This window comes from Balaenoptera acutorostrata, chromosome 17 (assembly GCF_949987535.1).
Source record: "Balaenoptera acutorostrata chromosome 17, mBalAcu1.1, whole genome shotgun sequence".
NCBI classification, from domain to species: Eukaryota; Metazoa; Chordata; class Mammalia; order Artiodactyla; family Balaenopteridae; genus Balaenoptera; species Balaenoptera acutorostrata.
In genome coordinates, this window is record NC_080080.1 from 63,761,888 (window position 1) to 63,788,666 (window position 26,779).

Sequence of the window (26,779 nt, forward strand, 5' to 3'; positions counted from 1 at the left end):
CAGTAATCAGCAAAATGAGCTAAAATGGTTCAGATGAGCAGAGAAGCCACTAGCAAAACTGCATGAGAAAGATCAGCCATTAGCCATTTCTAGTGGCTTTCAAATTCAAGTTGCCTTGATGTTCTGTTGTGGAGATGCTCATGTATGCAGCCATGCTCAAGTACATGAATTTCTTCCTGTCTCTATGTCCATGTATTGTAGAAAGCTTATTTCTTGAACTAGTCTATGTACATCTCTGTTCCTTGTAACCAAAAGAATACTAAACAAAACACTAACTAAAACAAAGCAAATGCTTTGCTATCCCTTGTATTAAAACAGAAGAAAATGTAAGTTTAGACTATCTTGATTACATTATTAAAATATTTACCTTGGTTCAAAATTGAGAGATTAGAGCAACTTGATTACCCTGCAAATGTTATGAAGAGGAAGTTTATAAATAGGAAACATTTCCTATCAAAAAGGCACATGAGAAACATGATCTTTGAGTCAAAAAATGGTAAAAAAAAAAAAAAAAACTAGAAATGTTTTGTTTTAAACTATACATGTTATTTTTATATCTTAGATACAAAACACAAGTGTTTCACTTGTTTTTCAAATGTGTGGGTCTCAATGGCTATGTAATCCATCTGTTTCTGATTTACTTACACTTAACTCATCGAAATGCTGTTTTATAAAAATTAGCTGTTGCCCAAGAAGCCCTTTGAGTCTCCTTTATGAGCATATTTAGCCTTTCTTAGAAACAGGTCTGTTCGCCAAGAGCAAGAGAGCTCATACAACAAAACATTCAAATTTGGATGGAAACTGAAAATAAAAAATCAGGTTAGTTTCTTTGGAAGAAAGGGCAATACACATAACTTTCAGACACTAATCTTAATAAAATTGTTAGCTGAATCTCTTTGTGTTTCCTTAGACTCTCAGGAGAGAAGTTCATTTGAGTAAGTATGAAAGAATTAAATTGTTTTAAATAAAGCTTCCTTCATTGGAATTGTGGAGATGACTAAAATCTCATATTCTTCAATTAGGATAACTTGCATATTTCGTTCAGTGGCCTTGGTGAAAACATAAATGCCAATAAAATAATGTGCTTTACAGGGATTTTGCCTGCCTTAATCATATGAAGCACTTAGAGAAATTGGTAATTTTTTGAAGTTTTAAATAGTTCATTCTACACACTCATTCAACATATATTTATTAAGCACCTATTATGTGGCAGGTATTTTTCTATGGACTAAGGAAACATCAGTAGGCAAAACAGACAAAAATCCCAGCCATTGAAGATCATATTCTCAGGAAGTCAGACAATAAACATAATAGGTAAATTCTACAGTATGTTAAAAGGTACTAAATATTAAGGGAAAAAAATCAGCAATGTAAGTGAAGTTTGGATTGCTGGCATATGGAGACGTAGTTCTAAATGCAGGCCTCATTATAAGTTGACCTCATTAAGAGGAATAAAGGCAAAGGAAGAGAGAGTAAGTGTACAGATATTTGGGGAAGGGCATTCAAGGAAGAAATAGTCAATTCTAAAGCTCTGAGGCAAGAATGAGTCTGGTGTGTTGGAGAATCGCTGTAGCTGCTATGGAAAAATCGAGAGTATTGGTAGGTGAGCTATAAGAGATAACTAGGGGGAGGGGTTTCTAGGTCAGTGCTTTTCAGACTTTAATGAACATGTGAATCACCTGGGGATCTTGTTCAAATGCAGACTCAGAGTTAGTAGGTCTGAGGTGGGGCTTGAGATTCAACATTTCTAATATGTTCCCAGGTGATACTGATGTTGCCAACCTATGGACAATTCTCTGAGTAGCAGGGTCATGGTCCATGAAACAGAATATTGGCTTTTACTGTGAGAGGAATGAAAAACCACTGAAGAGTTCTCAGTAGAGGAGTGATGGGAAATGCCATAGTACACTAAGTAAAATTCTCAACTTTGTTTACAGATTACCTGCTCACCCACCAGTCTGGTGCTGCTGCAGCGGGAAACTTGCAGCTGGGGAAAGGGATGTGTTTGGCTTCTTTTCTCTTTACTCTTATAGCCGCTCCCTGCCCATTACTTCCCTAAGGAAAATGAGGTGAAAGCAGCAGTATTGAAGGGGTAAATGGCATACGGGTAACTGGCCTCCTCCCTATATGCTTTAGTGGCTGGACCAGAATTTGCAGATTTGCATCCTTGCAGGACCCCGTTGATGAGCACCAAGGTGTATGTGCCCCTCTCTCTTACTTATTCAATGCTATACCTCTAGATGGAGAGAAAGGAGAGGTTTTACTTTATTGATAGTTTTCAGCTGTCCCTGGTATTCTCTAGGATTATCAAGTGTTTAGAGCTGATTATCTCTGAACTTGATGGACTGAGCTGATTCTTTTTCTTGGATGTCCTTAAAGATTCCTTGCCCAGCCACTGGAGATCTCCCAAATACAGTTTCCTTGACTTGTGTGAATGTTTCTCTCTACCATTTGCTTTTATCTTCTCCCTCAGCCCAGAAGCAAGCAGTTTTCTCTGGTGGGGTCACCTTGCCCCTCCAGGATATCCTCTTAAGCAGGATCAAAGGTGATCCCTCAGTCTCACAATATCACACAGCCCTCAACTGCTCAGTGGAAACACTCACGCATCCTTTGTCTTCGGGCAAATAATGAAGCCCATCTTCTTTCCTCCATAATCTGAACAGCCAGCTAATCATAGTTTTCCCTGTAGATTTCTCATGAGAAGTGAGGTACCAGCCCATTGAGACCTCCAAACTGAGGAACATGCACTGAACTCTCTCAACCCTTTCACTGAAACCCCTCTCACCTGACTTAAGATGAAGAAAAAGCATATCTACACTGCTCCTCTATGGAACAAGCAATAACTGTCTCAGTAGAAATGCTCTCTGTAGCCCTAAGCCTCCTGGTAGAGATGGGGGTCATCTACAGTTTATAAAACTGGTTCTGAGGTACCTCTATCTTCATGTGTAAGACTACATTATTATTAAATGTATGGCTTTGTTTAGTAGTTTGGGATAATCAGAATTTAAATATAATGCCTAATCTTCAAAGAAAACCTTCCTCAGCAACCAATTTTCATTGAGTATTTCTTGATAATTCTATGTGTCTTGTTGATTTGAAGTGAATGTTCGTGTTGTGGCATTATGGGATTGTTTATTAAATGGATACATTTAATTTAATTATGTCTGGAATGAGGAATCAAAAATGCTTCATTGTAGACTTAACCACTGTACTTAGTTCTACTGAAAAATTGCAATTTATTTCACACTGAGACAGACTTCGTGTGTATTTCATGTAAAGATCTGTTCTCCATGTACATATGGTACTGTTGATTTTAGCACAGTTACTGTGAGTTCAACCTGCCGGTACTACCCTGTGCTATATGAGACTCAATCTGACACCAGTTTGGTCTGTTGAAGCATAGCTGGAACCTTCATTTACATTGCATAGCATGTCACTTAATCTTTAATTAGCACCAAACTAATGTATAAACTCAAACACCGCCACTGAAATCACATGGCCAGGAATCAGATTATTATGAAAATGAAAACACAAAGCAAAAAATTTTATGTGTGTTTAATAAATAACTAGTGCAACTTTACAGCATACAGTGAACATCCAGTTTGAACATCCAGTTTGAGACTACTATTTGGTGAAGTAATAAATCCTGAAATATCAAATAATGAGACAAAGCCCTCAGTAAGATAAACATCAGAAAGCTCAATTTCTACCCACTTTGCATTGTGGTTTGATGTGGTCATTATGTGGTGAATGGCGATGGAATTAAAAGATAAATGGTGAAGAAATCATAACCCTACCATTTATAAAATACTGGTGAACGCTTCTCTCTTTGAACAAGCACCTTGCAGATTCTAATGTGGCTGGTACTTGTGTTTGTAAAAAGAAATGCAAGAAAACAGGGAAAAGAAAAAAGGTATAGAAACAGAGTAAGGTAAAGATCAATATGGGCAGTCAATTGTGAATGCTACTAATGAAATGGAATGTGTTATGCCTTGCTAACTAGATTGCTTGCAGTTTCTTTGTTTTGAAGTGACTGCTCACTCAGAAGTCACTATTTAAATTTGGCTAACAGTCGTGCTGTACTCATCTACCTACTCTGTCCCAAACTTTAGTTCCTTCTCACTTCACCGTCAAAGCATACTTGCCTGTAACCAGTTCATATAAACTCTGATCTCTGCTGGGTAATCTAATATGCATGAGTATGAATGGTCAATTCAACTTTTCAGAATTAGGTATGTGTTAATGATCAACACTTACATTTAATGCAGAGGTCTTTCCCATCCTTACCCACTCCAGAGAAATCTATTCTTAAAATGGTGAGATCTCACATTTATACCAAAGGTCACAATATATTTGATTAGTCAATCCTTGTTCAAGGAGTAAGAAACTGCGAATGAGCCAGCGTTAGTACATATGCTATGCTAACCTGAAAAATCTCAGCAGCTTAAAGAAATAAATTAATTCTCATATGTTGCACATTTAATGCAGATTAGCAAAGGGCTTTGTTCCACATGGTCTTCACTCCAGGGCCTAGGCTGACAGAGGCTCCCTTTTAATACATGCTTCCATGATTGCAGAAGTGCTGGCTCGGCCCAGAAATATCATGTGTCACTTCCACTCACATTTCATTGGCAAAGCGAGTCACATGGCTGCAACTAAACCCAACAGTACAGAATGTAGAGTGCTACCACAGGTAGGGACACCAAATAGTTTGAACAAGAATACGACAGCTTTCCTTGCTGACAGTTCAGTACAGGGGACAGACTGCAAAAGGAAGTATTTTAGCAACTTACAAGAGATGACACTTAGGCCACAGCCTATGTCAGTACAGCTCCTGATATCTACCATAAGTTGGAGTCTTTGAGAGGTTCCAATAAATGGCACCCTGTTTCCCATATGGATGCTGAGTCAACTTAGAGATAAGACAAAAGAGTCAGCAAATGAAACCAAGATATCACCATCATTAATAATGAGGGCTAGATAGAAGATATAGCTCAGTAAGAGAGCCCAGGTGGGCTTGCTACCTTTCTCCCCTCCAGTCAAACCTTGGGACACCCACCCAAGAGAAACTTTGCACCCATCTTTTTGACTATCCTTACCAAAACCTTTGCTTCCCACTGGCCCAAAAAGAGCAGAAAAACCATAATCCCCATGCTCAAGTCCTGTGGTATTTTCATTCCATCTAAATAAGAAGCATGGACTAATGGTAAATACCCAGCAGCAAAGTAGCTCACTCTGCCTCTTTGCAGATTAGAAACAAGAATATAGAGATACAAACTACTAGGTATAAAATAAATAAGATACAAGGATGTATTCTACAGCACAAGGAATATAGACAATTTTTATAATAACTATATAAAATATCTATAAAAATATCAGATCACTATGTTGTACACCTGAAACTAATATAATATTGTAGGTCAACTATACTTTATTAAAAATTTAAAATAAATTTTAAAAAAAAGAAGGCCTCCAGGAATATTGAGTTCTTTTCATATGAAAGAAAAAGTCAGGAGTGGGGAGGAATGATTCCTCTCAACTTGAATTACTAGGGGTTTTGTTTGTTTTTTTGGGGTTTTTTCTCCACTAAATTGTAGACTCTTTATAGAACTAGCATCTTGCATAGTTTTAAGATTCCATAATAAAAGAAGCCAAAAATATATTTGTTAAATGTTATACTATTTTATGACAAACAAAACAAACACAAACAATTACTTCAAAATCATATATTCATACTGAGTGATGACAGCTACCTTTACTCACAGAAGAATACTCTATAGGCTTCTAACCATTATCTGTCAAACACAATTATTTCATACTTTAGTGAAACACCATCTTTAAAAGTAAAATGAATATTCTTGAAGAGAATAGAAGCTTTTGACAATGTTATGCATGATTAAAAACAATCAGTTCCCAACAATTCTAGCGGCCTTATATAGAATTGAAAGTATGCTAAGGAAAAAAATGAGCAAAAAAATGTATCACTGATCCATTCCAAGCATAAGAAAAGAAGAAAGAAACACACATTCACAATTTCCAAGTCAGAAAGGAAACAAAAGTATTTTTATCCAAAATATGAGGGGTGACATAGAATGCAATAAAATAGATATATGATGAGACACATTAAAATGGCAGTATTTGAATTATCAAACTGAAACCAACACACTTTAATATTTCACTTTATGAAAAGGAAAGTATTTCGGTACAATAAAACCAGGGCTTATATATTCCAAGTCTGTGCTGGTAGATGACCAGACAGAAAGTGCAAATAAAATTTACCTTTATTTTTTCACTTCAGTAGAGAAAAATTTTTAAGTCACACACTAATCCATAACTTAAAACTTCACTAATACCCACCAGAATAACTAAAATTAAAACGACTGACAATACCAAGTGTTGTTGGGGATATGGAACTCCTGCATTGCTGATGGAATGCAAAGGGTACAGCCACTTTATAAAACAGTTTGGCAGTGTCTCACCTACCACACTGTACACCTTACACACCTGTATACAACCCAGAAATTCTACTCCTAAGTTTTACACCAGAAAGATGAAAAAACATATCTGCAAAAATACTTGTATTATAAATATACTTTGCAACATTATTCAAAATATATAATAACTGGTAATAAAAACATTAAATGTCCGTCACCTGATGAACAAATTGTGGTATACCTATTCTATTAGAATACTGTCCCCCAATAAAAGTAAACAAATTACTGACATACAAAACATGAATGAACCTCAAAACCAGTATGCTAAGTGAAAAAAGTCAAACACAAAAACTACATCCTGTATAATTTCATTTATATGAAATTCCAGAAAAGGCAAATTGTAGTGAGGAGGGGATGGACTACGGTGATGAAAATTTTCTGTATTTTCTACATCTTTATTGTGGTGGTAGTTACACAACTATGTACAATTGCCATAGTTCATCAGCCTGTACACTTAATGGGTGAATTTTCTTGTATATAAATTACATGTCAATAATCTGGGAGGAAACTTTACTAATAAAATCAAATATAAAACAATATAGTCTACAGTAGAAATATTTTAAATCATGAAACTCATTGCTAACTTAGATTACCATGTTAATCATATCAAAAAATGTAAATCATATTTCCAAAAATATACGAGGCATTTAATGGAAATGATAAAAGCAAGGATAATGAAGAGTAGGGCCAAATGTTGGTGAATGTCTGGATATATAGAGTTCTTTGAAAAAAATGTGAAGGATTATATAACCATACCAGAACACAACAATCACTTGAACCTAATAATTGCTCTGCTGTAATATTAAAATTTGCATATCTCTGAACTCTCCACATTCATCCCTCAAACTACCATGGGAAACTTACCTAATAGTGATTAATTCACAAAGGCATTAATTAGGTAAAATTGTGGACTCATAACACATGTGTATGTTTGTAAACATAAAATATTTTAAAGTGAATAACAGAATGGAAATATTTTGAAAAAATGCATGAAACTAAGGTATTTCTTTTTTTAGAAGCTATCTTATTTTTATTGAAGTATAGTTGACCTACAATATTATATTAGTTTCAGGTGTACAACATAGTGATTCAACATTTTTATACAATACAAAATGATCACCATGGTAAGTCTAGTTACCATCTATTACCGTACAAAGTTATTACAGTATTATTGACTGTTTCTCTATGCTATATATGTCACACCCACATGATTTATTTATCTTATAACTGGAAGTTTGTATCTCTTAATCTCCTTCAATTGTTTCACCCACCTCCTCCCTTCTGGAAACCATCAGTTTGTTCCCTGTATCTATGAGTCTGTTTCTGTTTCATGTTTGTTAGCTTGTTTCATTTTTCAGATTCCACATATAAATGAAATCACGTGGTATTTGTCTTTCTGTGTCTAACTTTATTTCACTTGGCATAATACCCTCAAGGTCCATCCATGTTGTCACAAATGGCAAGATTTTATTCTTTTTTTATGGCTGAGTTATATTCCATTGTCTGTGTGTGTCTGAGTATACACACACAGCACATGTTGAGCAGTTTTTCCTGTGCCTGTTGACAATCTGGATGGCATTTCTTTTATAACCAGAGTGCCTAATAATAATAAACTTTGTGTGTTTGTACATGTGTATATTACATTCATGTTGGAAACACCATAATCAACACTTTTTTTTCTTGAGAGTTTATACACCCAGGATCTCCTTTAAAATGTTTTCATCTTTATTCCATTTAATCCTTAAACCCACTACCAAAATCTCAGCACTATTTTTGAAAAATATTTTTATATACACTAAATAATGCACCAAAAAATTCCACACCAAAGAAAATGACAAGAAAAATGTACTCAAGGTGTTATTTCCATAAAATATTCCAGACCTCATACTCAGAGCTCTGAGAAACCTGCATTAGTGCCTTGGAATATGCATGAGATTTTTCATTCCTGTCTCCTCTTTTTTAAAAATTGGTATTCATCGTATTATCAACTTTACCTTTTAAATTACCAAAAGCAAGCTAAACCATGAACATAGGAGTCCAATAGCTGGTAGGACCCTGAGAGTGAGCACTGTTGATTTCTATGATTTCATTATGATTTATTTACTGATGATAGTAACATTTGAATCCCCAGCATCATACATGATGCCCAGCAACCTACAGAACATATATTTTTTGTTGTCCCATAGGTAACTCAAATTTACCATGTCCTAAACCAAACTACTCATCTCCTCACTTTCACTACCCTATATTTGCTCTATGATTGGCTCCACTATCTGCTCAATTGTCCAAACCCAAAATCTGAGCATCATTACCCAAAATACCTTCTCCATCAGTGCTTATATCCAATAAAAGACTAGCACAGATTGTACCTCCCAGATCTTAAAACTGTTCTCTTTCCTCTACTTCCCTATGCAGATCATCCCTTCTTGTCCAGATCGCTATTTTGGCATTCTAAATGATCTCCCTTCCTCTACTTCCCTCCCACCAACCTACTGTTTACATTGTAACTGGAGTAACTGTGTAAAGACTTAAATGTAAGCATCTTACTTCCCCCAGGAAGTCTTCCCTGAATCTTCATATCTGGGTAAGGTACCCTCTTCTGTGCACCTATGGCATTCTGTGCTTCCCTGATCATGACACTAATCATGCTATATTTTATGGATTGCATATTTATTTGTACACCCCATTAGACAATGAGTTGCATGAGACAAAGACTCATCCACTCTTAATAACTTTTGTATTCCTAGTGATTAGTACAAAGCTCTACACATAGTAGGTTCGCCTTAAATATTTGGTGAATAAATGAACAAACAAATGAATAATTTCTATTGAAGGTCATTGATGAATAAACAGATTAGGAGGCAGTAAAAACCAAAACTTACCCCACAAGCACCATAGGTTTAGAGTGTGTAACACATTCAGGATTAAAAGGAATGTTTTCTCATGGAGAAAGCTGACCATTAAATGGCCCACTTTACTAACACAGATTAATTTGGGTGAGACATATAGCCCTGACATCAAACGGTAGCAGTGGGTCTGATTAGTAGAACATAGCTGCAGTCATTCTGGATAATTCTCCCAGCAGTAAGCCCATTGGTCTTTAAGTGCCAAGCTCTTATCTCTACTCTGGCTCACAGGTGTCAGCACTAAGGTGTCTACCAGTAAGTTTTCACTACATTCCAGGTAAGATTGGGTCTCATTAGGATTTATTCTTCTATGAACTCAGTAGTGCTTCCTTGCTTAGAACTCACTTTCTTACTTACTGGGTTCATCTTTCTCCCCAACTTTGGAACTAATATTGCGACTATATTCTGATATCTTGGGTGGGAAATCCATCTGTATTTTTTTTACCCCATAGTATATTTCCCCTTACTTAGCAAAGTAATATTAAGAAGTCCTTAAAATGCAAGTCTAGGTACTACTGGGAAAAAGCTCCTTGTAAATAACTCTTCAGTCTAATTCATTCCAGTGTGTTACTTCTATAGGCAAAGCATCCAAAATGAAGGCATTAGACTCAGAGAAAAGCAGTTTCTCTACAGGGCACCTATGTTTCAGAAAAAAGTCACTACTTACATATATGTAAAAATAGATTAATTACATATATAAATCAAACTGCCCAAAATCTTCCTGAAGTTCCTCCAGACTTAGAAAAGAATTTGGCACAATTCCACCTTCTTTAAGTAACCCAATCTTTGGAAGCAGCCAAGTGTCACACAATAACAAACTCTGATCTAAACCTAGCAGAAGAAATTTGAACTTTGGGTTCGGGAAAACAGTGGTCAGACTCCAACTCCAGCTTACCAATTTGAGAACCTGAGTAAGTTTTATGAACTCCAGTGTCTTTATATATTAAATGGAGATAATAAAATCTGTCTCACATTATAAAAGAGATGATTAACTAATGTAACATTTGAAAATTTCTTGGGGCATATTGCAACACCAATCATTCACACCACCATCATCCATCACTACCTTTCCTACCCCTGGCACTGTCTCATCAGCACCACTCAAACCCTAACCCCCAACCTCACCAAGCATCTCTATCAGGCCCTTGTCCTCCTCCTTCCCCTAGAATGTTGCTGAGGCAATAAATTGGGCCAATGAGCACCACAAGAAATGTCTAAATGTTTTCACTCTCTAAACATTATTAATGTACTTTTGATTTAAAGGTATACTTTAGGTAGTTGGACATAACCTACCAGTATCTTATTTCCTATTACAATTTTTTTCAAAGGGATAAAGGTGAATAGGCGTGGGTAACTTGATGCAGAATTATTCACAAACAAATGTCGTTATATTGGCTTGTCTTTCGTGTATCGAACAAAACATGAAATATTTTCTCAATTTTTCTAATCGTTTTTATACTGAAAAGAAAATTGAGCCACAATCTACCAGTCATAATACAAGTAATATTGAAGTAAAACATACCAACACAATTTCTGTACTTCACCAGAGAGAAGATAATTAATTTAACAAGATTAAAATGAGCTTCTTTTGTCTTTAATCAAAACAAATGGAAGAGTTAGTGGACATTTCGGCTCAAAATAATCAATCAACCTATAATGACCTGAAAATGATCTTGCTTTTAATGCCTTAGCAGGTTGTTCTGACAGCCCTGAATTCACCGGATTATTATGCAACTCTTCATATCTTTTTGGATATATGAACATGGCCACAAATATACCCAGGATAAATGTGAAGGCCTTTTAAAACTCAAAAAAAAAAAAAAAAAATACAATCGCTAAAGAAATGGCATTTGGAATATGAAGTCTCTTGTTTATCTGACAGTTTGATGTCAGATAACTTCTGATAATAAGAAGGGTGTTTTTATTTCCAATAATTCATGAGTATGAATATATTAGCAGTTTCTTACACAGACTATCTTCATTATAAACACAACTTTATAATTATCACACTCTCCCTTTGCATCTCGTTTATACTTAACACCATTAAAAAGAACCCATTTCAATGCTGTTGGCCACTAAAAAGTCTGTGACCTAAGCAAAACTGCAATTCACTCCAAGAACAGATTGGCTCTGCTCTAAGTCTTTTGGCAAAGACCAGGATTTTAATGACCTTAAACAAGCAGGGCAGGCAGTCACATTGCCTGAGAACTCCAGGGCTTTTGTACAGTTTATTCTTGTTGAGGCAAGCTAAGGGAAAAGCCTTGGCAACAATCTGAACATGGGGGCAAAGGGTTTCAAGTGGTTATTTTTCTGCATGTAACTCTTTATGGCTGGGTAAAAAAAAGGAGAGTGTTTATAGAGAGCTTTGCCTGGGGATACTGTCAGATCTCTTTCCCTGGATATGTTGCAAAGGAAAGAGTCCTCAGCTGGCATTTATTTTCCCTAATTTGACCCTAAGTCCTTATAAGAACATGAAGAGCAAGTGGATGCATGTTAGGGGTAAGATGTAACTTCTGGAAAGCTGATGATCTATCTCTCTTTCTCCTTGAGGAAAGCTGACAATCTATTTCTCTTTTTCCTTGGATTGTTTTCAGAAGTTAGAAGTGAAGACAGAGAGAGAATCATTGCCTACCCCTACACTCTAATGAGAGAATGTCCACATTCAAAAAGGAATAATTAACTTAAACATTCTTGGTTTTCAAACTGTGGATTAAATAAGCAAGAATAAGATGGTGCTTAAGTGGTCAGACATAAATAAGTTAAGGCATAAATAAGGACCTGCCTAAAACATCAGAAATCATGATGGGACTGAGGCAAGGAAAACCCACATAAGTGCTACCATGGCTCCAGTGGCACCCACTCAAAGTGTTACTGTAAGGGGGGAATATTCATGTATACATCCTAATGCCATCCCACCTGCAGACTAGTACAATGGATACAAATGCCCAGATTGTCTCTTAAATATCTCAGTGGAAATCCTGGTGAAAATTTTGTGTTTATTTAAAGAGGTAAAGATAAAGGAATATGCAGGCCACAGTGCAATTTAGAATGGACCAAAAATATTGAAACTTCTAATAGGAACATAATTAAAATCATTTTTTCAACAGAGAAAAATAAAAATATGAAAGAAAACACACAACGCTTCAATGAATGGGTTTTTTTTTTTTTGCATATCATGAGCTAAACGTTGAGGATAAAACCATTCACAGAAATTAAACATAATCCCTGCCTTCTCAGAGCCCTAGGACTACATCAGGATGGCTGTCTTAATATCCTGCAAAGATTAGTAAAAATTATACGCAACAAGTTATACAATCCTGATAATTTGAACTAACATCCTCTCATTCAAGGCAGAGTTCCCGGCCTCAGTGAACTGTCCAGATTATTTGGAGATATATCCCCAAGTGATAGAAAGGAAAGAGAGCTTGTTACAAAACCACATAAGGTATATAAAATTACAGAAGTGCATCAAAATGAGAGAACAGATCTCCAAGTGAAAAATAAAAAAGATTTTTATGAAGCAGATTCTACTTTAACAAGATCTTAGAAAATGGATGAAATTCTGTGGCAGAATAGAGGATGCAATAGAAACATGTTTGGAAATCAAGAGAAATAGACTTTCAACACTGACCAAGGTCACCCATTACAGACAGTGTCCCCAAGAGAAAAGACACTTTTCAGATGTGTGTCTCAGGGCCTCTCAAATTTGTTGACCCTTAGAAATACTTTTTCTTTTTGAAATACTCCCTTATTTTGTCTTTCCAAGGCATCATTCTCTCCTAATTTTCCTCTTATCACTGGTGGCTCATTCTCAGGTTACTTTATACAGTTTGTTTTCTTTTGTTCATTTCCTATTGTTGATGTTCTTCCTAACTTGGTCCTCAGCCCTTCAATCTTCTCACTCTACGTGCTCTCCCCAAGCAATCTCATCAACTTCCATGGCTTTCACTTCCACCCATACAATGATGACCCGGACGTAAAAATTAAGCCAGATCTCCCCACTGAGCTCCGAACATATCCCTTACTCTATATTTTTATTTAGATATCTCAAAAGCCCCTCAAACACATGTCAAATGTGAAGTATCTTCTTCCCTCAAAGTCTGTGCTTTTTCTCCAATGTTCCCAACTTTAATAAATAGCATCTTACCAAGACTGAAATCCTGGTATCACCATTGACTTCTTTGTCTCCTTTGTTCCCATTAGCCCCAAGAAACCCTTAAATGTGAAATTATCTTCTCTCAGTTTCCACTGCCGTCACTCTCATCCAAAGCACCACCATATTTCAACCTGAGCAATTTCAAGAGCTGGTCTCCTAACTCTAGTTTCATCCCCTTTAAGTCATCCTCCATCCTGCAGCCAGTAAGATAATGTTAAAATGTGAAATGTAAAGTTATTCATATCATTTCCCTGCATAAAACTCTTCAGTGGTTTTTCCACTACATTTAGCATGTTTGTGTGTATTAACAGAGTACACAAAGCCTTCTGCAATTGGCCTCTGTCTAGCTCTAATTTCTTACCATTTTTCCTCTCATATTCTAAAGTCAAGCATGTTGCATTTCCAACAGTTTTTTGAAGACTATACTTTCTCACTAGTCTATGGTGTTCCACTTTGTTTATGTTGTTCTCCCACCATCTTTCTCCATCCCTCCCCACTCTCACCACATACTCTCTGGTTAATTTCCTTTATTTCTTTAGGCCTCAGCTCATAAATCACTTCTTCAGGAATGTCTATACTTATTCCCAGTATAAGTAATATCCCTGTGATTTTATATTCTTTTGTAACACTCATGGTAATTTATTGCATTTACTTGTGTAAGTATCAGTCAACCCCATAATATTATAGCTCCTTTAAGTTAGGTTACAGGTCTACTTTTGTTCAAAACTGTGTCCTCATAGTCAAGCACATTTTCTGGCACAGAAGACATTCCATGCATTTCTTATTCAATAATAAAAGGATAAATATTTTGCTTAGATGGTAAATAGAGCATTGGGGAAAAATACATTAAGAGATATGCTAGAAAGATACATTGGAGCCAAGTCATAAAGGATCATTAATGCCATACTAAAAAATGTAGATCTTAACTGGAAATATGGGGACCCACTCACAAAGAAATTAATTCTAATGATGCAGGAGAATGTGACAGATTTGAAGCACTCTACCTAGAAGAATCTCGAAAAGCTTATGTGCATTTTACAAAGTGATATTCATGAAAGTTCTTCAATGAGTGCTATTTATATTTCCTGTACACACTCCAAGTTATAAAGTTAAAACGTGGCTTAAGGACAAAAATTCACTGTTAAAATTGACTGCATTTTTCTAAAGATAAAACTGATTTGTGAGCAAGCAAATGACAGTTTTGATCAGGACCCTTCACTTGTGTATGTATGTGTGTGTGAGTGTTGTGTGTTTTATTTAAATTTTATTCCCCATCTCTTAGCCCACAAATACCTGAATGTGCTTTTATATGTGTACTGTTAGAACTAAACTAACCAAGTTTGCTCTCTTTCCCGTCCTATCTCCAACCTCTTTTCAATGTACAACTAAGTCCCAGCCACATGAGTCTATGGAATCCCATGAATTCTGACATACCCCTTTTGTCTAGAATATCCTTCATGCCTGCTACAGTCCTTCACATCTTCCTTGACCCAGTTTAATTGAGTCTCCTCTTCTCTGAAACCTTCCTGAACTTCTACTATCCACAGAATGAATCCCCCCTTCTCTATGTTCTCAATGAAATATGTGTATCACTATTTTCAGATTGAATCATATTTGTTTTTTATGTGCCTAATGTCCCCATTTTATCATGAGTTACTTTAGTAAAGGAAATCCCAAAGAGCATTGTGATTCAGTGTGCCCCCTCTCCCCGCAAACAGTACACCTGTGAGCCTGTTAAAAATGTAGACATTCAGACCACAACCCAGACTTCTGTATCTGCATCATATTTCCAGTTTATTTTATCACAGCAAAGTTCTAAAAGTCCTGCCATAGAGTATCTAATATGGTTAATACATAAAAGGTGTTCAGTACACGCTTGCTTGATGGATGGATAAAGCATAGAAAATCAGAGAGAGACATTTAATATACTATCAGTATACAGATGTGGTTTAGGAATTTATCTCAGGGTACACAATAGATAACCTGGATAATGGATTAAAGGTATGTGCCACGAAATATCACCAAGAGCCATAAATTGATAGAAGACACTGATGCATACCTGGAGTTTTGGGCAGAGAATGTCATAAAGTAGTCTGCAAATTGAAGATCTTTTTAAAAATCACTATACCTTGACATATTTTGGATTAGAACTACTTCACTGCTTTCAAATACTTGTTTTCATTCCTGCATATTTTCTTCTGCCTTTCCTTCCTGCATAAATTTATATATGAAAGTTAGTTAACTCAGACTGTCAGCTGGTAAAACTGTCTTCAGAGAAAAATGTGAAAGTATACTAAATTCAAGGACAAGAATTTGCAGAATTGTTGGATTTATTGGGACACTGCACAGTCAAAAACACACTGTAAGCTGTAACTCCAGCAGGACTTGGAACAAGGTACAAACTACAGAAAGGTAGAAGAACAGAAGTCAACCTGTAAAGCTTCCAGATTCTTCCTGTAGAAAAAATAAAATCACTCCAATTATTTTCAGTCACTGAGGCCAAGAGAGTCTTACTAAGGTTCCAAAATGGTGTCTCACTCCTCATGGAAATCAAAAAGCACTGAAATAGAGGCAGCTGAGGACATCTCAAAGGACAAGACATGAACAAGCAAGGGGGCCTGTCACAGAAAAAGAGATAAGGAAAGAAATGATGAGTTTGTTTTCTTTTTCTGTGAAAGTTTTAATTCCCACATTTCCATTACTTAATGTGTCATTATTTCACTTTTCAGCAGTTGGCAAACAAAAAGCATTCCACCATTTATTTTAAAATTGGTAGTCAACACACAATACATCAGATTTTTATATTCTCTCAAAGGAAAATTCTCAAAAGAATCAAATCTGGAACTTTACTATAGATTTCCCTTGGGAAGTTGATCCTAAAGTCCTTAGACATCAGTTATATACTCCTGACCAAAAGTTTAATTCCACAGGTTATGATGACAGACTGATCAAATCCAGCTACACATTCCAACCATAAATACGTGTCAACACTGATGGGTAAGAATTTTCATTGCCTATTAAATAAAGGCTAAATCCCCAATCTGGCATTGAGGGTCTTTATGTTGTGGTCCCCGTTTGAATTTCCAATCTTATTTCTACCATGTCCCTACACTCTAGCCAAGTAGGACAAATTGTGTTCTGTATACATCCTTTAATTTATTGTGTTTGCGATTTTGCTTACAGCTCTTTTCACTTATAATTTTCTTTCTTCCCACATCTCTTGATCCAAAACCTATCCAATGGTTAAGACCTAGTGCAAATGACACTTCCACTGAGCCTCCAAAGATCCCCAACAACTGAAAAGGACTCTTTCAAATATCCCATAGAGACTCTGTAAGCTTCATCTCACAATATATTTATTTCTGTGTGTGTTAGGTATAACTTACTAGACTGAAAGTTTCCTGATAGTGGGAAATTATCCATCTTTGTGTTCTTTTTTGAACCTGATATAGTGATTTGCACATATGGAATGATTTAAGTATTCAGTCAAATGATGAGACAGTTATAACATTTTGGTGGGTCATTCTCCCTTATTCTCAGATAACCATTTTTATTCCCCAAGTTTTCTAAAATTCTAATACAGTTGACCCTAGAACAACATGAGTTTGAATTGCATGAGTCCACTTATACACGGATTTTTTTTTCATTTATACATACCACAGTACTACATGACCCACAGTTGTTTGAATTCTCAGACATGGAACTGCATATACAGAGGAACTCAGTACAAGGAAGGCAGACTATAAATTATACTCAGATTTTCCACTGTACAAAGGGTTGGTGCCCCAACCCCCTGTGTTATTTAAGAGTCAATCATTATTACTGTAACTTGTCCAGTTCCTCATGGAATTCTTAAATGAAACTGAGCTAATGCATAGCATAATTTCCTTCCTTTGAATAAAATTAGACTATATTCCTGGAACAATGATAATATCTGAACCTTAGTTTGCATTCAATAAATATTTGAAGAGTGAATCAATTAATTGATTATCCTGCCAAAACATCAATAAGTCTAGCATGATTAGCATAAATTTATGGGACTACTCTGGGGTTTTGTTGGCCATTTCTGCCTTGTGGCACCTGTGAAGTAGCCCATGTCTCCAGATAATATGAGTTGGTCTTTTTTATTTCCTTCCAGCTTTATTGAGATATAATTGACATAAAACATTTTGTAAATTTAAGGTGTACAATGTGATGATTTTATACATATATAGATAAAAAGATTACCAAAATAAGGTTCGTTAACACATCCATCAGCTTACTGTAACTACTACTTTTTTGTTGAGGATTTTTGCATCTATATTCAACAAAGATATTGGCCTGTAATTTTCTTTTTTTGTAGTGTCTTTGTCTGGTTTTGGTATCAGGGTAATGGTGGCCTCACAGAATGAATTTGGGAGTGTTCTGTTCTCTTCAGTGTTTTGGAAAATTTTGAGAAGGATAGGTATTATCTCTTCTTTATATGTTTGGTAGAATTCCCCTGGACTTTTGCATGATGGGACTGTTTTTTATCACAAATTCAATTTCACTACTAATGATCAGTCTGTTCCAATTGTCTGTTTCTTCTTGATTCAGGCTTGGCAGGTTGTATGTTTCTAGAAATTTGTCCATTTCTTCTCTGTTGCCCAATCTGTTGGCATATAAATGTAGTATTCTCTTATGATTTTTGTATCTCTGTGGTATCAGTTGTTATTTCTCCTCTTTTCATTTCTTATTTTGATTGTTTGGGTCCTTTCTCTTTTCTTCTTGGTGAGTCTGGCTAGAGGTTTATCAATTTTATCTTTTCAGAAAACCAGCTTACGGTTTCATTGATCTTTCTTTCATTTTTCTTTCTTTCTTTTTTCTTTCTTTCTTCCTTTCTTTCTTTCTTCCTTCCTTCCTTCCTTCCTCCCTTCCTCCCTTCCTTCCTTCCTTCCTTCCTTCCTTCCCTCCTTCCCTCCTTCCTTCCTTCCTTCCTTTCTTTCTTTCTTTCTTTTCTTTTTGGTCTTTACTTCCTCTCTGATCTTTATTGTTTCCTTCCTTCTGCTGACTTTGGGCTTTGTACTTTTTCTAATTCCTTTAGATTGTAGGTTAAGATTTTTTTTGTTTCTTGAGATAGGCCTGTATCACTATATACTTTCCTCTTAGAAATGCTTTTGCTGTATCCCATAAATTTTGGAAATTGTTTTTCCATTTTCATTTTTCTGAAGGTATTTTCTGATTTCCTCTTTGATTTCATCATTGACCCATTGTTTGTTTTTAGTAGCACGTTGTTTAGTCTCCACCTGTTTGTGGTTTTCCCTTTTTTCTTCCTGTAATTGATTTCTAGTTTCATACCATTGTGAAAAAAGTGCTTGATATAATTTCTGTCTTCTTAAATTTAAGGCTTGTTTTGTGGCCTAGTATAGGATCTATCCTGGAGAGTGTTTCATGTGCACTTGAAAAGAATGTGCATTCTGCTGTTTTGGGATGTGATGTTCTATAGATATTAAGCCAACTGATCTATTGTCTCATTTAAGACCACTGTTACCTTATTTATTTTCTGTCTGTCTGATGATCTGTCCATTGATGTCAGTGAGATAGTACAGTCCCCTACTATTAGTATATTGTCAATTTCTCCCTTATGTCTCTTAATATTTTCTTCATATATTTAGGGGCTCATGCATTGGGTGTATATATGTTAATGAGTATAATATCCTCTTCTTGTATTGATCCCTTTATCATTATATAATGCCCTTCTTTGTCTTTTGTTATAGCATTTGTTTTAATGTCTACATTTCCATAAAATATCTTTTCCATACCCTCACTTTCATTCTGTTAATGTCTTTAGCTCTGAGTGAGTCTTGTCAGCAGCATATAGACCAGTTTGTTTTTTTAATCCAATCAGTCACCTTATTGTTTTTGTTTGGAGCATTTTGTCCATTGACATTAAAGTAATTATTGATAGGTATGTACCTATTGCCACATTATTACTTCTTTTCCAGTTGTTTTGTAGTTGTTCTCTATTCATTTTTTCTTCTTTTTGTATCTTCCCTTGTGGGTTGATGATTTTCTTTAGTAATATGCTTGTGTTACTTTCTTTTTAGTTTTTGTTTATCTGTTATAGGTTTTTGATTTGTGGTTACCATGGGGTTCATATATTTTGACCTATAACTCTAGCTACTTGTTTTAAACTGGTAGCCATTTAAGTTCAAACACTCTAAAAGATCTACATTTTTTACTTTCCTCCCACGCATTTTGTGGTTTTGATGTCATATTTTTACAATTTTTTGTATTTTAATCTGAATACTGCTTATTTACGTAGCTGAACCTCAGCCTTTCCTATATATTTGCCTTTCGTAGTGGGATTTTCCTTTCCTGTAGATTCTTCTTTTCCACTTAGAGAAGACCTTTTAACATTTCTTTTAGGGTAGGTTTTGTGTTGATTAACTCTTAATTTTTGCTTGTCTGAGAAGTTACTTATCTCTCCTTCTATTCTAAGTTATAATCTTGCTGGGAACAGTATCTTAGGTTGCAGATTGCTCCCTTTCAGCACCCTGAGTACATCATGCCACTCCCTTTTGGTCTACAAAGTCTTTGCAGAGAAATCAACTGATAGCCTTAAGCTTGTAATGACTTGTAAATGACTATTTGTTTTTTCTCTTGCTGCCTTTGGAATTATCTCTTTATCTTTAACTTTTGTTATTTTAATTACAGTATGTCTTGGTATGGGTCTGTTTGGGTTCATCTTGTTTGGGACCCTCTGTGCTTCCTGTACCTAGATATCTGTTTCTTTCTTCATGGTTTAGAAGCTTTCAGCTATAATTTCCTCAGATACATTTTTGATTCCTTTCTCCCTCTCTTCTCTTCCTGGGACCCCTATAAAAAAAATGTTTATATGCTTAATGTTATCCCAGAGAGCTCTTAAACTGTTCTCTTTTTTTTTTTTTTTAATTTGTTTTCCTCTTTGTTGTTCTGAATGGATGATTTCCATTATCTTATTTTCCAGGTGACTTATGCATTCTTCTATATCACTTAGTGTGCTATTCATTGCTTTTAGTGTTTTTTTATTTCAATTATTAAATTCTTCATTTATAATTGAGTCTTTTTTATATTTTCTAGTTCCTTATTAAAATTCTCATGATGTTCATCTATTCTTTTCCCAAACTCAGTTAACATTCTTATGACTAATGTTTCAAATTCTTTATCTGGTAAATTATTTATTTATATTTCATTATTTCTTTCAGGGAGTTTCTCTTGCTCTTTCAATTGAGACCAGTTCCTCCACCTCTTCATTTTGATTAAGTTTCTGTGCCTGTATTAATTTAGGTGAAACAGTTTCCTACTGAGGTCTTCAAGGGGTATCCTTATGTTAGAGCATCCCTATACAGATCCCTATATGCATGTGCCCAGTTCCTTTGATGGGAGAGCTGGATTTGACATGGATGCAAGTCATGTCTTTCTGCAGGGTATAATGAGAGCTATCATCTTGGCAGTAGGTTGGGCTGGAGATAGAGGGGCTAGAGCTGGAGCCAGGTGTGAGTTGGGGATTCCACTCTGCTCAGTGGCCATCAATGCTCTATCAGGGTTGGGGTCTGATCCCAAGTTGCTTAAACAGAAACCCTGAAGGTCAGACCCAAGCTTGCTCTGGTCCCTTTAAGTGTGTGTTTTTCCCCCTCCCAGTGCTAGGCTGCTTGCCTCAGAGTGGAGTAGTGCTGAAGGAAGGAGCCCCATGAGGGCTTTTGGCTCATGTCAACCACAAAGTTCTGAGCTTTCTCAGATGTGCTGCCTGTGTAGGTGCCTGTGTGGCTGAGCTCATCCTGCTCAGACATAGGTTCTAGTCCAAGTCAGCTTTGTCTCTCACAGCAAATCATTCCCTTCATTCTCTGCCACCCCCACCCTGTTGTGAAGTTACACTGCAGGACAGGAAGGGCTCACATAGACTCTCAGGGTGTATCGGGGGTTTGCTGTGGTGGACTGGCAAACTCTGGCATCGAAGTTCTAGGCTGCTTCTGATGCACCGCTAGTTAAGCACCAACAATGGCCGCTGCTACCCACCCAGGTGCTGCCATGATTCTAGGTCACCTCTGCATCCCATGGCCAAGCTTTTGCCTCAGTTCTGGCAGCTCTCTATCCAGTGCCATGCTGCAACTTGGAGTAAGCAAGACCAGAGCACTGGCTCAGCTCAGGCTGGGTTGCACACCTAAGCCGTCACAGGAAAACTGGAAGCCAATGGAGCAGTCTTCAGTCTGCCCTCTCTGCCCTGCCTCAGGAGCAAGTCATTGTGTGCACACTCCTGCTCCTCGGGAGCAGAGTCCAGGCTTCCCACAAACCTCCCCTGTTAGCACTCCCCAGCAGTGCTTCTACCAGTCAAGTGGGTTCCTCTCACTTGTGTAGGACCCCAGGACTTGGGCATGCAATTTGTGGCTCAAACCACTCACTCCCCAGAGCAGGTGTCTGCCTGTGTAATCTCCCTTTTTCTCTGATTCTTCTCCCAGGACACAGGTCCTGACCTGATCATTTCCCTTTCCTTCCTACCAGATTACCTATGGATCTTTCTTACAGCATTAGTTGTACAGGAGTCTTTCTGCCAGTTTCCAGTTAGTTTTCAGTGATAATTGTTCCACATGTAGATGTATTTCTGATGAATTTGTGGGAGGAGGTGAGTTACACATCCTCCTACTCTGCCATCTTGATCAATCTCCTAGGATTATTTTCTTTATTTCTCTTTTAGATAATTCACTGTTAGTGTGAATGTAGATTTTGTATTCTACAACTTTACTGAATTCATTTATTAATTCTACAGTGTTTTGGTGGATTCTTTTTACAGGGTTTTCTATACATAAAATTATGTCATCTGCAAATAGAGACAATTTTACTTCTTCCTTTCCTATTTAGATGATTTTTACTTCTTTTTCTTGCCTTGTTGCCATGGCTAGGACTTCTAGTAGCATGTTGAATAAAAGAGACAAGACTGGACATCCTTGTTTTGTTCCTGATTTTAGCAGAAAAACTTTATCTTTTCATTGTTGGGTCTGATGTTAACTATGGGTTAGTCATTTATTATGTTGAAGTATGTTCCTTCTATGCCTAATTCGTTGAGAGCTTTTTTCTCCATCTACTGATGTGATCATATGATTTTCATCCTTCTTTCTATTAATGTTGTGTACCACATTGATTAATATGTGGATGTTGAACCATCCTTGCATCCCACAGATGAATATTACTTTATCATGGTGTATGATCATTTTAATATGCTGATAAATTCAGTTTGTTAATATTTTGTTGAGAATGTTTACATATATATTCATTGGGGACATTGGCTTGTAATTATCTTTTCTTGCAGTATCCTTATTTGGTTTTGGTATCAGCATAATTCTGGCCTTGTGAAATTAGTTTGGAAGTGTTTCCTCCTCTTATTTTTAAAAAGTTCAAGAAGAATTGGCACTAATTCTTCTTTAAATGTTTGGTAGAATTCACCAGTGAAGGCATCTGTTCCAGGGCTTTTCTTTTTCTGGAGATTTTGCTTATTGATTCAATCTCCTTTCTAATTATTTCTCTGTTAATATTTTCTATTTCTTCCTGATTTAATCTTGGTAGATTGTATATTTCTAGGAATTTATCCATTTCTTCTGTGTTATACAATTTGGTGGTTTACATTTGTTCATATCAGTTTCTTATGATCCTTTGGATTTCCATGATGTCCACTTTAATGTCTCCTCTTTCATTTGTAATTTCATTTAGTTGAGTCCTCTCTCTTTTTCTTGGTTTATAGCTAAAGGTTTGTCAATTGTGTTTATATTTTCATGAAACCAACTCTTTGTTTCATTGATTTATTTTCTATTGTCTTTATAGTCTCTATTTATTTCTGCACTATTCTTTATTTCCTTCTTTCTGCTAACTTTGTGCTTAGATTGTTCTTTTCTAATTCCATAAGATGTGAGATCTTTCTTTTTTTTTAATCTTTGAGATCTTTGAGATCTTTCTTTTTTTAAAAAAAAGCATTCATCACTACAAATATGCCTCTTAAAACTGCTTTTGCTGCATCACATAAGTTTTTTTATGTTGTAGTTTTGTTTTTGTTTGTTTCAAGATACTTCATGATTTCCCTTTTTATTCCTTCTTTGACCCATTGGTAGTTCAGGAGTGTGTTGTTTAATTTTCACATGTTTGTGAATCTTTTTTAATTTTCCTCTTCTTATTGATTTCTAGTTTCATACCACTGTGGTCAGAAAAGATACTTGATATGATCTCAACATTTTGTTTGTTTGTTTGGTTTTTGGTTTTTTGGGGTTTTTTGACAGTAAGGATGTGAAAGACATCTTTCATTGTAGTGTTTTTTCATTAGTTTATCTTTGTTTTTAATTTGTCTTGTGTTAAAACTTTTGCAATTTTAACCCAATTGTAGAACAAAGGGAATTGTTCATCATGTTGCAAACTTTGCATAGATAAACTCTTTTTAATTGAGTTTTAATTGATATATAACATTATATTAATTTCAGGTATACAACATAATCTAATATTTGTATATATTGTGAAAGGATCACCACAGTAAGGTCTAGATAACATTTGTCACCATACAAAGTTACAAACTTTTTTATTGTGATGAGGATTTTTAAGATCCATTCTTTTAGCAACATTCAAATATGTAATACAGTATTACTAACTATAGTCACCATGCTGTATATTGCATCCCCACGACTTGTTTATTTTATAACTGGATATTGCTACCTTTGATTCCCTTTTCCCTTTTGCCCACACCCCACTCTCTGACTCTGGCAATCACCAATATGTTGTCTGTATCAATGAGCTTTGGATTTTTTTGTTTTGTTTTTGTTTTTAGATTCCACATATAAGTGAGATCATATGATACTTGTCCTTCTCTGGATAATGCCCTCAGTGTCCACCCATGTTGTCACAAATTGCAATATTTCATTCTTTTTATTGCTGAATAGTATTCCATTGTATGTATGTATGTATATGTATATGTGTGCATTTGTGTGTGCATGTATGTGCATGTGTGTATAAGGTGTGTGTATGCATGTTTGTGTATGTGTGTATATGTTTATATATATTATATATATATACATATATATATAATTTTCTTTATCCATTCATCTTAAGATTTTATTTTTCTCAGGTTTGTTAAGGATTGTTTTTTGGGCAAACATATGATCTATTCTGGAGAATGTTATATGTACACTTGAAATAATTTGTATTCTGCTGTTGGAGGGAATGTCTTATATATTTCTCTTAGGTTCGTTTTTCTATAGTGTTATTCTAGAGTGTTTCCTTGGTGATTTTCTGTCTGGATTCAACATCTATCCAATTTGAAAGTGGAGTATTGAAGTCTGCTACTGTTATTGTATTAATGTCTATTTTTCCACTCAGTTCTGTTAGTATTTGCTTTAAATATATAGGCATTCCAATGGTGAGTGCATATGAATTTACAATTGGGTTTTTTTTAACTTCATAAGTAACTTTATTTTTTAAAATATAATTTAATTTTTTTTATACAGCAGATTCTCATTAGTCATCCATTTTATACACAACAGTGAATACATGTCAATCACAATCTCCCAATTCATCACACCACCATAGCCCCACCCCCCACCGCTTTCCCTCCTTGGTGTCCACACGTTTTTTCTCTATTTCTGTGTCTCAATTTCTGCTCTGCAAACCAGTTTATCTGTACCATTTTCTAGGTTTCACATATATGCGTTAATATACAATATTTGCTTTTCTCTTTCTAACTTACTTCACTCTGTATGACAGTCTCTAGATGTATCCACGTCTCTACAAATGACCCAATTTCATTCCTTTTTATGGCTGAGTAATATTCCATTATATATATGTACCACATCTTCTTTATCCATGCGTCTGTTGATGGGCATTTAGGTTGCTTCCATGACCTGGCTACTGTAAATAGTGATGCAATGAACATTGAGGTTCATGTGTCTTTTTGAATTATGGTTTTCTCAGGGTATACGCCCAGTAGTGAGATTGCTGGGTCATATGGTAATTCTGTTTTTAGTTCTTTAAAAACCTCCATACTGTTCTCCATAGTGGCTGTATCAATTTACATGGCCACCAACAGTGCAAGAGGGTCCGTTTTCTCCACACCCTCTCCAGCATTTGTTGTTTGTAGATTTTCTGACGATGCCCATTCTAACTGGTGTGAGGTGATACCTCATTGTAGTTTTGATTTGCATTTCTCTAATAATTAGTGATGTTGAGCAGCTTTTCATGTGCTTCTTGGCCATCTGTATGTCTTCTTTGGAGAAATGTCTATTTAGGTCTTCTGCCCATTTTTGGATTCGGTTGTTTGTTTCTTTTAATATTGAGCTGCATGAGCTGTTTATATATTTTGGAGATTAATCCTTTAACCGATGATTCGTTTGCAAATATTTTCTCCCATTCTGAGGGTTCTCTTTTCGTCTTCTTTATGGTTTCCTTTGTTGTGCAAAAGCTTTTAAGTTTCATTAGGTCCCATTTGGTTTTTTTGCTTTTATTTCCATTACTCTAGGAGAAGGATCAAAAAATATCTTGCTGTGATTTATGTCAAAGAGTGTTCTTCCTATATTTTCCTCTAAGAGTTTTATAGTGCCCGGTCTTACATTTAGGTCTCTAATCCATTTTGAGTTTACTTTTGTGTATGGTGTTAGGGAGTGTTCTAATTTCATTCTTTTACATGTAGCTGTTTCTTTTTCCCAGCACCATTTATTGAAGAGACTGTCTTTTTTCCATTGTATATCCTTGCCTCCTTTGTCATAGATTAGTTGACCATAGCTGTGTGGGTTTATCTCTGGGCTTTCTATCCTGTTCCATTGATCTATATTTCTGTTTTTGTGCCAGTACCATAGTGTCTGGATTACTGTAGCTTTGTAGTATAGTCTGAAGTCAGGGAGACTGATTCCTCCAGCTCCATTTTTTTCCCTCAACACTGCTTTGGCTACTCGGGGTCTTTTGTGTCTCCATACAAATTTTAAGATTTTTGTTCTACTTCTGTAAAAAATGCCATTGGTAATTTGATAGGGATTGCATTGAATCTGTAGATTGCTTTGGGTAGTACAGTCATTTTCAGAATATTGATTCTTCCAATCCAAGAACATGGTATATCTCTCCATCTGTTGGTGTCATCTTTAATTTCTTTCATCAGTGTCTTATAGTTTTCTGCATACAGGTCTTTTGTCTCCCTAGGTAGTTTTATTCCTAGGTATTTTATTCTTTTTGTTGCAGTGGTAAATAGGAGTGTTTCCTTAATT